Genomic DNA, 14,171 nt, shown 5'->3' with positions numbered 1-14,171 from the left:
TGAAAATGCTCTCAACACGGGGAAAAAAAAGCACAATCCCAAGCTTCATAGACCTGTCTTAGCTTGCAAGGCAATCCCCATTTCTATTCTGTCCCCGTCCCTCCTTGGAAAATCACACAACCAAAATAAACACATGCTAGAAAATGGGTAGGAATTTTTGTTGTGATGAAGGTCCACTCTTTTTCCTAGAAAAAAAGGACATGGTCTAAGAGTACATTTGTAAAATAGGCATTTTTACCTTCCTAACAGGAGAGGGCTTGGTCACGTTTCTCTAGATGGCTAGATGGGCACGCCCCCTTGTGGACACTTCCTGACTCGCCTCTGGAATGGTCGGTTGCAACTCTGAGCTGTTTCTAAGATATTATTTCCCTACAATCATTTCCCTCACTTACTCAATAATATTATTATCAATAGTAATATTCCAGATAACCTAACTCTTCTTTCATTACATCCCCAAACACAAACTTATTGTTAAAAGTGAGACATAGTTTTGGACTAATGTTTGCTTGAAGCAATTAAAAGGATTCAAACTTATCTTGAAAGACCATAAGACTTACAATTAAAGAAAACAACATACACTTTGCTTTCTCAAAATTAATACTAGAATTATTGATTGTAGATGTTTAAGTTAGTAATGTTAATTGAGTAAAGGCATTGTCTCTAGGCACAGTGATAGGGATAAAAAAACAAAATGCTGATGCTTCCATATGTCTACACAAAAACAATAAAATAACCACATACCAATCTTGAAATGTCAAAGGTAGGACACCCCTGGTGGCACAGCAGTTAAGAATCCACCTGTCAATGCAGGGGATAGGGGTTCAATCCCTGGTCTGGAAAGATCCCGCATGCCACAGAGCAAGTAAGCCCATGCACCACAACTACTGAGCCTGAGCTCTAGAGCCCATGAGCCACAACTACTGAGCCTGTGCACCACAACTGCTGAAGCCCGCACGCCTACTGCCATGCTCCACAAGAGAAGCCACCGCAATGAGAAGCCCGAGCACCACAACGAAGAGTAGCCCCTCCTCACCGCAACTAGAGAAAGCCCATGTGCAGCAATGAAGACCCAACGCAGCCAATAATTAAATAAATACATTAAAAAAAAAAAAAGGACCGTAAAAGAGGAATGAAAAAAAGCTAGAAGCAGGGAAACTAGTGATATAGATACTGCAAATGTCCAGCAATCAAGGTAAAAAGGTATAGGCTTGAGTGTGCTAAAAATATCAAAAAAAGCAAGCAAAAACAAAACAAAACAAAAAACAGTGCCTCTAGTCATTAAACAAATGTTTATTAAGCATTTATTATATGCCAACCTGAGAAACCATGGCAACAAAAACAATCCCTGTCCCCCTGGAACCTGCACACTCAGAGAGAGGCAGGTAGGGCAGCACAACAGCTTAACTGACAGAGGGAGAAGCCATATTCCTGGGATCTGGAATCACAGGGACAAAGGTCCTGACTCAGGCAGAATCCTGACAGTGTGACCCACAGTGAGAGTAAAAGAGCAAAAGACTGAAAAGAAAGACAGGCTGTGAAGAGGCCTTTACTTTATTCTTTTTTTTTTTTTTTTTTTTAACAGCAGCTGGAAGAGTTCAAACACGGCCATGACAAAATCAAATTGCACTTTTAAATTATTTCATGAATGCTGTGTATAGAACTGACTAGAAGGGTCAAGAGTAGACAGGTTGGGATGCTACTGTCGTCATCCAGGAGACAGTGCTGAAGCTTGACTCTAGACATGCTGAGCTATGTATGACGTGAAATGTATAATAAGCAACTGGAATAGTTCAGGGCATAAAAGGGGGGTGATAATAAAAATTGAGATTCAGCCATTCAAACACAGTTTCACTAAATGGACACTGTGTCAGGTGCCTGTGGAAAATGACAATGACCTGCAGACAAATTCTGGAATAAAGAGAAAGGAGAAAAGAGCTCTGGTCTACCTGCAGGAGAGCTAAATGAGTAAGAGCGGACATGAAGTTATTAACTGAATGCAATCAAGTATATAGTTACTAACTCCTCTAGAACGTTCTATGTTCATTTAAACAATGATTACTAAGCAAGTGCTTTCCCAGGCCTACTATGACATATTAGGCACAAAAGGCAATGAGTCTCATATGCTGGCCCAATACCTTACACACCCCTGCAGAGTTTTATCAGTATATTGAGAGTAGAGCCTAAGAATCTGTAGTTTTATAGCTACCCAGATGAAGATAATGGCCAGCCAGGTTTAGCATACGCTGGAATAAAGAATCTCAATGAGAGGATCGAGAGGTTTGGACAGACTCCATGTTGCCAATGATAATATATTAGAGAATTATCAAGCTGGAGAGAATGATGGTAATCACCTGGTCCACGCTGACCTTACTGCTGAGGACACTGAAGTCTAGAGAGGCTCCATATTTGCCCAGGGTCTCTGGACTAGTTAACGGCAGACCTAGTCTAGAGCTCCTGGTCTACTGTACCCCGTTTCAGCCTGACCTATTTCCTCCATTCCTCAAGTAATCTCAGCCCAGGTCTTGAATTTTGAATATTCTGGCATCTGACTTTTTATTCAAAATGGCTGATTACAGAAGAGGTAGGCCAGTCAGGCCTGTGAAAACTTCAGACAGCTTTCCTTCAACCTAATTAAGCAGTGAGTCTTATCTTCTGGTCTTAAAACATCCTTGTTATTGATCTGTGTGTGTGTGTGTGTGTGTGTATACACAATCGACTTTTCATGTATTGGTGTATTCTGCTAGCCTTATTAGCTACACATGTCAACACCACTGTGATGGGTCAGCTCAGGTCATTAGTGCACAGTGATATCATACAAGGACATATTTAAAAGTTCTGACTTGGAATCTGATGCTCTTAACATCATGTTCTGAGACAATTCCCACACAGGAAGACTATCTGTAGCCCTAGTGAAATTCCATTCACTGAAGGCATTTCCTTTCAGGAAAGCTATAATATAGTGATTGGTACATTATATAGAAGATCAGCTGACTTTGACAAAGGAGGCACAAATATACAATGGAAAAAAGACAGCCTCTTCAATAAGTGGTGCTGGGAAAACTGGACAGCAACATGTAAAAGAATGAAATTAGAACACGTCCGAACACCATACACAAAAATAAACTCAAAATGGATTAAAGACCTACATGTAAGGCCCGACACTATAAAACTCCTAGAGGAAAACATAAGCAGAACACTCTATGACATACATCAAAGCAAGATCCTTTTCGACCCACCTCCTAGAATCATGGAAATAAAATCAAGAATAAACAAATGGGACCTCATGAAACTTAAAAGCTTTTGCACAGCGAAAGAAACCATAAACAAGACTAGAAGGCAACCCTCAGAATGGGAAAAAATAGTTGCCTATGAAACAACGGACAAAGGATTAACCTCCAAAATATACAAGCAGCTCATGCAGCTTAATACCAAAAAAGCAAATAACCCAATCCACAAATGGGCAGAAGACCTAAATAGACATTTCTCCAAAGAAGACATACAGATGGCCAACAAACACATGAAAAGATGCTCAACATCACTCATCATCAGAGAAATGCAAGTCAAAGCCACAATGAGGTATCACCTCACACTGATCAGAATGGCCATCATCACAAAATCTGCAAACAACAAATGTTGGAGAGGGTATGGAGAAAAGGGAACTCTCCTGCACTGTTGGTGGGAATGTAAGTTAGTACAGCCACTATGGAAAACCTCCAAAAAGTTTGGAGGTTCCTTAAAAAACTACAAATAGAACTACCATATGATCCAGTAATCCCACTCCTGGGCATATACCCAAAGAAAACCATAATCCCAAAAGAAACATGTACCAGCATGTTTATTGTAGCACTATTTACAATAGCCAGGACATGGAAGCAACCTAAATGCCCATCAACAAATGAATGGATAAAGAAGATGTGGCATATATACACAATGGAATATTACTCAGCTATAAAAAGGGATGAGATGGAGCTATATGTCATGAGGTGGATAGACCTAGAGTCTGTCATACAGAGTGAAGTAAGTCAGAAAGAGAAGGACAAATATTGTATGCTAACTCACATATACGGAATCTAAAAATGGTACTGACGAACTCAGTGACAAGAACAAGGATGCAGATGCAGAGAATGGACTGGAGAACTCTAGGTATGGGAGGGGGCGGGGGGTGAAGGGGAAACTGAGACAAAGCGAGAGAGTAGCACAGACTTATATATACTACCAACTGTAAAATAGATAGTCAGTGGGAAGTTGTTGTATAACAAAGGGAGTCCAACTCGAGGATGGAAGATGCCTTAGAGGACTGGGGCGGGGAGGGTGGGGGGGACTTGAGGGAGGGGGAGTCAAGGAAGGGAGGGAATACGGGGATATGTGTATAAAAACAGATGATTGAACTTGGTGTACCCCCAAAAAAATAATAAATAAATAAAATAAATTTAAAAAATTTAAAAAAAGCTAAAAAAAAAAAAAAAAGGGATGAGATGGAGCTATATGTCATGAGGTGGATAGACCTAGAGTCTGTCATACAGAGTGAAGTAAGTCAGAAAGAGAAAGACAAATATTGTATGCCAGCTCACATATATGGAATCTAAAAATGGTACTGATGAACTCAGTGACAAGAACAAGGACGCAGATGCAGAGAATGGACTGGAGAACTCGAGGTTTGGGGTGGGGCGGGGGGTGAAGGGGAAGCTGAGACGAAGCAAGAGAGTAGCACAGACATATATATAGTACCAACTGTTAAATAGATAGCCAGTGGGAAGTTGTTGTATAACAAAGGGAGCCCAACTCGAGGATGGAAGATGCCTTAGAGGACTGGGACAGGGGGGGGGGGGGACTCGAGGGAGGGTGGGGGGGAGTTGAGGAAGGGAGGGAATATGGGGATATGTGTATAAAAACAGATGATTGAACTTGGTGTACCCCCAAAAAAAAAATAATTAAAAAATTTTAAAAAAATTTAAAAAAAAGATCAGCTGAGATTATCCCAATGATAATGAAGGAATGCTCTTTATTTTCCCCTCCATTGATTCTGTTAAACACCAAAATTTAGAGGAGGCTCTAGAGGGCTGATGAACAGTAGAAGTGGAGGGCGGATTTATGTCTGACAACATCTGATGTCAACCTATAACAAGTCTCCTGGAAAACCACAGGTTACTTTCCTTACAAAACAAAAACAGCACTTAAGGTCTGTTAACAGATTTCTTGCTTCACTCTTTATCTCACTTCCAACTTTAAAACTCAGTATAAATTTAAGGCATAGCTTCATAAGGGTTTAAATCCAACCTACTAGCTATTGAATCTTTATATGAGAACTAGAAACTTTCTTCTGAAACAGGAGCAGAAAAAAAAAAAAAAAACTGCAATTGTTCAGCTATCAAGGGTTGAAAGTTCTGGATTTGGATAACTGACGAATTGCCATAAAGTGCTACAAGCCATAGACATTTAAAGAAACCCCATCAAATTATACTGCAAAGGAATACTGCTCATCAGACTGTATAAACTACATAAATGCATAAGACTGCGGTAGTCTAGTAATACAAGTAATTAAGTTACTGACCTACTTACTGATTTACATATGTCTTATAGGCCTAATCAGTAATCAAGATAGTCTTAGGAAAGGAAAATATAATTTTTAATACATTACTTACAATTCAAAGAAACAATTTCAAACAGAAGATAATCACTCCACAGGATGAATTTACAGTTTTACAAAAAAACTTAAATATATAAAGTATATTTCTTTATGTAAAAGAGAAGGCAAAGAAGTTTCTTACTTCTGTTTACTCATATACCTATGCATTAACCATCTTCTTGAGAAACACGTGAAGACTCCAGATCAAGTAAATTTCCATAAAAGACTAATTACTCCTTCCCCTGCACACATAATACACAGACATGTACACAAGTACAAATAGAACAATCTGAGGAAAATGTGTTGTTTTTTGTGCATTTATTTTCTTTGATCTTTGAACCTACCTCTCACCCAAAAAATACAGTGATTTAGTATGATACAGTTAAGCGTTTACATAATAATTTCAAGATGGTGGATAAAAGGGAAAAATGTTACCCACAATATACTTCAAAAGAATAGAATATATTTATATGAAGCACACAAAGCAAGGCCCAACATTTCCTTTCTGAAACATGTGGCCAATTTGATGTCCCTATGTGGTGGCGAAAGAACACAAAATTAAAAGTTGTAGCATCTCTTTAGAGTGGTTTTGAACACACAACACTGAATAAAGCATGCAAGATTTTCTAAATTTCTTCATTAGAAATTGAAGAGTGAAAGATACTCACACAATGGAAAAGGTCTGATTATCTTTCATTTCACCACCCTATACAAGTACTGCGTTACCTAAAAACCAATGAAATTAATTGAAAAGTTAAATTACTTCATACAAGTGGTGGGAGGAGGCAAAGAATTCCATGTATATCCAACTGTAAAATCTGTTATTAAATAAAAAGACATGGAAACTATTTCGACAATATGCTTGTGAAAAATGAAGAAAAAAAAAGGCTCGAAACATCAAAAATGCTGAGATCAAACAATACCCCCAACCTCTTTTAATACTCTAAGAATAAGAGTCCCTTCTAGTAATATCCAGGGCTAGCTATTTGAAACTGATATTTATGAAATCTAGATTATCCTGTGCATTGAGTCTGTTTTCCCAATGTATCTCCTCTTTGTAGCAACTCTTTCTGATATGTAACAAGGTTGTGTAACAATTGTAGCACAAGCTAAGAATGGTAATTGGGCAATGAGTTAGCATTCCAAAAGAAAGTTCTCTTTTTTAAAAATGCTAAGATTAATACTTACACAACTACCTTTTACTTTTTGTATCAAAACAAGAGATAAATTTAACACGTCATCACTTCATCACATACACCACAAGAGTTATCAATAAATGTTCTAACAACAATGAAAGCCCATGGCAATCCTGTCAGAGGAGAATGCATATGCCAATGTATGGAAATTACAAAGGACGGAGGAGCGCACTGCCTGCACCATGAGTATGTGACCAGCAGAACTCAGACTGAAGGAAACCCCACGGGACAAACAGTTCTGGTTCCTTTTCACAAACACAGTCCTTGCTTTGCCTAGTTCCAACCTAGACAAATGTCAGTTACCACAGCTCAGTTAAATAATATTAGTCACTCAACAACCTGGTTCAAATTTCAATTACATGGGACAGTAACTGTGAGTAATTGCGTGAAGTATACACTTCACTTCTAGCTCTTCAGTTCAAAGATCACTATGTAAACTACCACATAAACATTAGAGGCCCATCATGATCAGTGACTGACCATGTCATTTCACTCAAAGTCTGCCACTGATGGGTCACTGTGCACAGACAGCAAAGTGTGTCGTTGTGCTGCCTCCTTGTTTCTCAGTGATAAATCCACATGACACTTTACAAAAATTGATAATCAAAAAAGGGCCCTAGCCAATTAAGATGAAAGTGAAGCAAAGAAACAAAAAGTGAAAATGTTGGAAGTGCAATTCTAATTCAAAAATAAGTGAAGTTATGGAAGAAATAATTGACCATGGAAATTTTCAACACTGCCACCATTCAAGAGACTCAAGATCTGCAATCAGAGGAACTTAGTGAAGACAAACTTGTCAACACAAATAAGGAATGTAGTTGTGACAAAAAAAGATGAAGATGTCCCAGAGGAAGTGACATTGGCAAAAGACAACATTAAAGGAACTCTGAGAGATATTGTACAACACGGAAACAGCAAAGGATAAAATGTTTGAAAGCTGATCCAATCCAATATTTATTTAGTACACTAATATTCATTTTAATTACTTTTTTTTTTGTTTCTCTACACATTTATAACCACCAATAAAAGAGCTTTTAATGTTTTGACAAAAATGTTTAAAAGCCATGGAACAAGTGTAATATTTTGCCATTAAGATCCCTTTGCACAGTTTTGGTTTGCACAGTCATTTTTATGGTCCAGCACTACCATGCAAAGTGTGGACTGTCTATACAATGCAATGGAAAGAAAGGGGTAAAGAATAACCCAGAGCAGTTGGGTCTACCCAGAAAGGGGAGTGGAAAAGAGCGTAAACAACTACTATTTTTATGTTACACAGCAACACAGGTGAATAATAATCTTTTCCTTCTCAGCATGTCTTCCCTCTAAGTCACACAAAAAAACATGAATGAAACAGATGCCAATTATTAAGAATGGATAATTACTCAGAATTTATTACTTATATTTTAATGTTTTATCTTACAACCCATGTTTTCTGAAAGTGAGGACAAAATGTGTTTTTATTTATGGGTAATTAGCTGCTTAACCCAGTATTGGTTTGTAGCAACAAGGGACATATTCATTGTAGGGAGGAAGATGATTTTTTTAAAAAAAAACTCTCCATTTATGCTACACAGTGTAAATTACCTACCTAATAACCACTATCCTCCCCTTCCTTTGACAACAAAACAACTATTTTGGGGGGAAGACAATGTGTCTAGCAGCAAGCCATGAGCTATGAGATAGCAATTAGGAAAATCTACTCAATTTCCTAGGCTCCTCTGCAACTGGGAATAGCCTGGTGACCAAACTGAGCCCTTGTCCACTACCCCCCAAAACAACAACTGAAGACAAATCTATTGAGAGAGATTCTAGAAAATTTTGCATCCCAAATAAAAAAGTGACAGACATCTGGCACTGGTCTTCCTATCCTCACCCTCCACGGTCTCACCTTCTTCTCATCTTGAATCCAGACATGACACCTAAAATTATAGGAGCCAAATTCCATCCATAAGACAAAAGGCATGAAAGAAAAGGCCCAAGAGAAATCCCAGGCATGTTGACTCCAGCATCACTGGAACCTGAGCTAATGAATACTTGCAACCACCCACCATCAAAATGGTTGTTATAAGGCAGAGGGCCAGGGAGCAAGGGCACGAATATGCAATTCCTTAAGTCACCAGCAGGCTCTCTGTTGTTTGCAGCCAAAGGCATTCCATTGATTAACCATCCTTATTTTAAACTAACTCAAATGCGAATGGCCAAAGACTAAGGAAAACAAAAATACTTTCACTGAGGTAGCAAGCTGATTAAATAGTCTTCGTACTTTAATTCTGATTTCTATTAGCATTGTGATAATGTTTGGACAATTACTTTTTTAAGAAAAATGAGAAATATCAATGCAATAAAAGTTTCTAAATTTATTTACTTTATTTTCAGGCTTTAAAAAATTATTCCACCACATACTCCTTTCAAGACAATATTTATCCCCATCAACACTGAGTAACAAAAAAAGTGAACACTAGGAAAGTTACCAAAAACTCCATTCTTTTCATTATATATACCCAACTCATAGCTTCTTTTATGTAGCCACAACACACAGTAGAACCAGGCTTTAGTCACTGCTGGCTAACCAAAACTATGCTGAAACTATACACACAGGACAGGGAGAAATAAACTAAATACAGGTTGATTTAGAAAATAGCTATTTGTCCTTTCCTGTCACATCTCTAAAAAACTGCTATACTTCCTCTCAAAAATTATAATTTTCTGCTCCATTGGCTCTTTATCTGGTGGTCTTTTCTTTCTGGGAGGATTTTTATTACCTTTCACCAAGGGTATGCAGCAAACATCTGTAAAACAAAGCCTGTGGCCAGCATCCTTCTCTAAAGGCAGAAGCTGGGTCCTAGTCATTTTTGGAGGCCAATGTCAAACACAGTGCTCTGTACACATTAAAGATCATATATTCTGAATATTAACCATATTATCCTGTCACTTCAGAGGTCTAAAATACTCCATTCAAATCATGCCTGAATTCTACCTCTCCACCACCACTACCGACCTCAATTACCACCCTCCCCTTCTCTACTACAAGATTTCACTCAAAGTAGCACCCAGAGTAGCAGTTTTCCTTCTTTTTTTGGCTGAGATGAAGGCAAACAACGGCAAAGACAAAGATGATGGTGTCTCAGTCAATAACAGTCACCAAACACTTCAACATCCATTAACACATCTGTTCCTCATAACAGCCCTGCTATGGGAGCAGAATATCACTATTTTCAATTAGAAATAAGGAAACTGAGACTTCACAGATGAAATTCCTCAGTGAATTCACAGAATGTGATTCACAGTGGTACAGTGTCTTGACTGCATCTCCCCCACTCCACAGCAAACCTTCTCAAAAGAATTATCTCCACCCTATTCCCCGGGATGGACCCACTCAACCTGCTCTACAACCCACCAGGTCACAGAAACTTTCCTCATCCAGGCCCACAGTCTCCAGGTGTCAAGTCCAGTGGCCAGTCCTCTGTCCTCCTAACCTGTTTTCTCAGCAGGACTTGACCAAGGTGACACCTGGCTTTGAACACTCCTTTCCGCTTCCTAGACGCTCTCCTGGTGGCCCCTCTGCCCCACTGGCTGCTCTTTTTGCTGCTTTCTCCTCCTCCCAATGTGGACATGTTGGCCTGGCCCAGGGTTCAGTTTTCAGAGCTCCACCTTCACTCACTCCTAAGTGAGCTCATCTGGCCACATGGATTTATATTCCTTTTGATGCCAATAATTGCCAAATGGGAATCTACCTCCTGACCTATCTCTAAGTTTCAGATGCATATAACCAACTCCACAGTTGATCTTTCCTGCTGCCACATCAAGCTTTTTATTGGAAATCCTCTTAACCAGGTTGATGAGTGGAGGTTTAAATTTTTCAAAAATTGAATATTCTCTGGGTGAAGCAGAGAATAATAAAAAAGGACACATATTGTAAATATTTCCTTTTTATTTAAAATACAAAACCAATTCATTCATTCACTAGCCAGTCTTTCCATTTAAGACTTTCTCTGAATGTGAGCCCACATGTAAATGTTCCATATCATCTTCCTATAACACCCTGGATTGTTCTATGATTTCAAGTTTTATTTTATCTAAAATAGAAAAAGAATATAGGACTTCTTAGGTGGCGCAGTGGTTAAGAATCTGCCTGCCAATGCAGGGGACATGGGTTCGAGCCCTGCTCTGGGAAGATTCCACATCATACGGAGCAACAAAGCCCGTGCGCCACCACTATTGAGACTGCGCTCTAGAGCCTGTAAGCCACAACTATTGAGCCTGTGTGCCACAACTATTGAAGCCCACATGCCTAGAGCCCATGCTCTGCAACAAGAGAAGCCACTACAATGAGGAGCCCACGCACCACAATGAAGAGTAGCCCCCGCTCGCATCAACTAGAGAAAGCCCGTGTGCAGCAACGAAGACCCAATGCAGCCAATAAATAAATAAATTTATTTATTTAAAAAAAAAGAAAAGACAAAGAATATAAAGACACTAACAACATACTCTGTACAAAGCTTCTAGATTTTAATGATTTTTCTCATTCTTTTATAGCTCATTTGCCCATACTTAATTTTACAGCAAGTTTTTATAGACCCACTCTGCTTTTTAAAGTTAGTTTTCAAACAAACAACCTCTCAGTTTTTAAGCAGACAACTCTCTTTTTAAACTCAATATTCATCAGCCTACGAGAGACTTAATGAACTACGTGATTACAATAAAATACAATGAGCATAATGAAGCTCTCGGCTGCTCCGCTGTAGAAGCGCTTTCTACCACTGACAGGAGCAGAGGAACATGGCACACTAAAAGTGGTCTATTAGCTTTGGGTGTTTTGGGTGCTTTGGCATTAGATAATATGCTTTATCATGAAAATGGAAAGCATTGGTTAATCTGAGTTCATCAAGGGTAAAGGACGAAGAAAGTTCTTGATTTCTACTTCCCACCTCTACCACCTTGAAGCCACACTTTCTCCAGCCCCCCTCGCCTTAGTAAATGGCTAAAACTAGAACCTTTAAATCCCCTCTCTATCTCACCAATATTTAAGGCATCAGTAATTCCTGTCTGTCTAGGAACCGGTACAATATATCCTGGATATGTTCACTTCTCTCCATCTTCATCTCTATCACCCACAGTCCATGTTGCCACCGTCTCCCAACTGTAATAACTCTGTAACTAGTCTCCTCACTTCTGTTCTTGCCTCCCCCTATTCTCCACGTAACATTCCACAAGAACTTTGTAAAATGTGAATAAGGCAGCGTTGCTTTTCTGCTTTCACCTCTTCAATGCTACTCCTTATTCATGAAACAAGTGTGGAAACTCCTTAAGAAGCCAGCATCTACTACCTCTCCAGTTTCAGATCATACCATCCTCCTCGTTTAGGCACCCTGCCCCTCTTCTCCATTCCTTCGAGGTGCTAAGTCCCCACCAGGGCCACTGCACATGCAGTTCATTTTGCCTGGAACACTCTTCCATAGACTTTTCATAAAACTCACTTCATATTTTTCAGATGTCACCTCAAATGTCATGCCCTCAGAGAGGTCTCTGTTGATCATCCTAACTAAAGAAGTCCTGCTCCGAGTCTCCCCTCCATCTCTCATATCCAAGTTACTTTATATCACAACATCTTGTGCTTTTTTTCTCCCCTTTATAACAGTTACCAAACTTGGCAATTATCTTACTTAACTGTATGTTTATATGTTTCTGTCTCTAGCCACTAAAATGTAAAGTTTCATTAGAGCATGAATTACCTCCATCCTGTTCACCACTGTTTTCTTACTACCCACCCCAGTACCAAGAGTAGCTGCTTAATGAATATTTTCTGAATAAAAAAAGAATGACTCTTCTGAATAAGACCAGCTGAAGATATTCTCTATGAGGTCAACTGATAATTCTACACATAAGAACCCTGAACTGATGTCCACGAAAAAAAGATCTGTATAAGAATGTTCACAGCAGCTTCATTCATAATAGTAAAAACCTGGAAACAAACCAAATGTCCACCAATAGGAGAATGAATAAACAAATTATAGTAAATTCATATCAGGGAACAGTATTCAGTAATAAAAAAAAGAATAAACCTGTGACACAATGTATCAAAAGCATTTTGCGAAAGAAACCAAACAGCAAAGAGTACATTCTGTATGATTCCAATTATATAAAGTTCAAGTCAACACAAAACATCTATGGTGATAAAACTCAGAGCAGGGGTTGCCTATACAAGGCAGAGAATGGCTGGAGGGAAGTACAAAAGAACCAGCAATGTTCTACATCTTGGTAGGCATATGGGTCACACAGGTACACATGTTTATTAAAATGATTAAATTGCTCACTGTAGGCAATGTATCACAGTTTTTTAAAAGAACAAAAGTCCTAAGTTTGTTTACTCAGACATCAAATGGGATGCAAAAACCCAAGAAACAGAATCACACTACCAGCCACTTTCACCAAGATCTACCTACTCATTTGTTCACTTGCCTCCTAAATTCCTACTCTTCTCTAGCAGAAAAATAAAAAGGTTTGGACCAAAATGTTTGATTAATTGTCCCATATGGCAGCATACTGGAAAAATATCTATCACTATGAGAGAAGACTGAATATGCATTCATGTGTGAGTAAACCATACATAGCTATGACAGAACATATAAGCCAGTATATAAGCAATTACAGGACTAATCAATGAAGAATATTAACGAGACAATGTGACATGAAAACTCCATCGTGAACTGCGTGCTAACAGACCTACAGGTCATAGTTTGAGCATGAATGTTACGCTTTTAAATTTTTCTATCCCCCAAAACACCTAAGAAATGCCACACAGAAACTCGTGACAGCACACAAATGCATGAAATGCAAAGTATAAGAACAAGAAACAGAGATGTGTAATTAGAATGTACAAAAAAACCTACATGAATCCAGTATATACATTTCCTTATAACACTCTATCCGCTGAACAGCCACGTCCACCCAGAGCTACAAGGACCAAAACAGTGGCCAGGAGCCACCTGGAGCTACTGAACACTTAAACTATGGCGAGGACAAATGAGAAGCTGAATTTTTAATGCTATTACATTTTAATTAACTTTAATTTTAAAACAGATATTCAATTCAATTATTGGAAAGTCTTAAGTATGTTTGTAATGTAACTTGTTAAGTAAACTTACTTTTTTCAAGTGTTAAATTTATGGTATATAAACACAGACCATATTTCTAAGGAAAATTTAGTGTCATAATTGAGAAGTGCTGTAAGGGTAAAATACACACAGCTTTTTGAAGACTTAATACAAAAAGAAAGAAAGAAACGAAAAGAAAATAGACTAGCTCACTAGTGATTTTTTTCATTGATTACATTTTTGAAGTGATATTTT

At 38.5% G+C, this 14,171-nt stretch overlaps 1 protein-coding gene across 15 annotated transcripts in view; it reads right to left on the bottom strand.

Moving 5' to 3' along the window:
- The window catches only part of TASP1 (taspase 1), a 230,584-nt gene that overhangs the window by 144,527 nt on the left and 71,886 nt on the right, over nt 1–14,171 (bottom strand). The gene's annotated exons all lie outside the window — the stretch shown is intronic.

Source organism: Hippopotamus amphibius, chromosome 12 (genome assembly GCF_030028045.1).
Source record: "Hippopotamus amphibius kiboko isolate mHipAmp2 chromosome 12, mHipAmp2.hap2, whole genome shotgun sequence".
Lineage (NCBI taxonomy): Eukaryota > Metazoa > Chordata > Mammalia > Artiodactyla > Hippopotamidae > Hippopotamus > Hippopotamus amphibius.
Note: the sequence above shows the minus strand (reverse complement) of the source record. Positions and strands in the feature narration are given on the sequence as shown.